Raw genomic sequence first — 1,274 nt, forward strand, 5'->3', positions numbered from 1 at the left:
AGAGCTGGAGTTACAGGTGGTTGTAAGGTCCCCACTGTGTATGGGTGCTGGGAGCCGGATTCTTGTCATCTGCAAGTGCAGCTTGTGTTCTTAACCTGTGAGCTATCATCTCTCCATTCCCTAAACCTCTTACTTAAAAAAAAAATGGATCTGTGGTATTTTTTAAATTAGTATATGTAATGCAAAATGTGTGAACTGGAGATTATTTCTTTTATATGAGATTTCACATAAATTTGGGGTTTAATTTTTAAGGGAACTCTTCTTACATTTCTGTTTTTAAGATAGTATTCACAGAAGGTGTAAGGTTAGTATGAATCTGAGTTGTCTTTTCTGTCCATCTTCAGATTTTTTTACTACAGTGAAGAAGTTGGCCAGGATAATTGCGTATGGTTTAAATGGTCCCTGATAGACTTGCCTGTCTGAATACTCGCTTCCCTATTGGTAGTGCTGATTGGGAAGGTCATGGAACTTTTAAGGAGGTGAGGGCTCTTTGGAGGAAGTGAGTCACCGGGGCTGGCCTTTGGGTTCCCATTTCCTGTTCAGCCTCTGCTTCCTGCGCATGGCTATATGCTCAAAGACTATGCTTCCTATATCCTGCACCACCCACTACTATCACTGCTCTATCTTGTCACTAGCAGCTGGTTCCTCTGCCAGCTGCCATGTGGTTTCAGCCACAAGGGAATAATCTCTTAGAAAGATAAACTGGAATAAAGTCTAATTATTAGGTCTAGGTCAGGAATTTCACCACAGCAAAAAGAAAATGATGTAATATACCTTTCAACTAAGTAATTGCAAATCTATCAAACAAAGTTCAACAAAATATTACACAACAGGAAACATTTGAAAATGTCTCAGAAAAATCAGGGGAGGTATTTTTAACTAGTCTAGGGTCATACTGGCTAAACTGATTTTTTAAAGCCTTCTTGTTTACATTCAGTAGATTTTTGGTGCAGGTAGTGGCTGAACAGAAAAAGAGCAGGTGACTAAGCATCCCTAGTGAGTTAACTACTCTAATTATTACTGAGGTGAGCAATCCATTATACGAGCCCTTTGAACACATAGGGTCTCATTTTTCATGTCCATTTCCAATTCTTTCTAGGGAAAGATGATGTGATGTGATGGACCTGTGATATGATGGACCTGTGAAGTGGTGGACCTGTGAAGTGGTGGACCTGTGAAGTGATGGACCTGTGATGTGGTGGACTTGTGATATGATGGACCTGTGATGTGATGGACCTGTGAAGTGATGGACCTGTGATGTGATGGACCTGTGA

This window comes from Mus pahari, chromosome 8, assembly GCF_900095145.1.
Source record: "Mus pahari chromosome 8, PAHARI_EIJ_v1.1, whole genome shotgun sequence".
Taxonomy (NCBI): domain Eukaryota; kingdom Metazoa; phylum Chordata; class Mammalia; order Rodentia; family Muridae; genus Mus; species Mus pahari.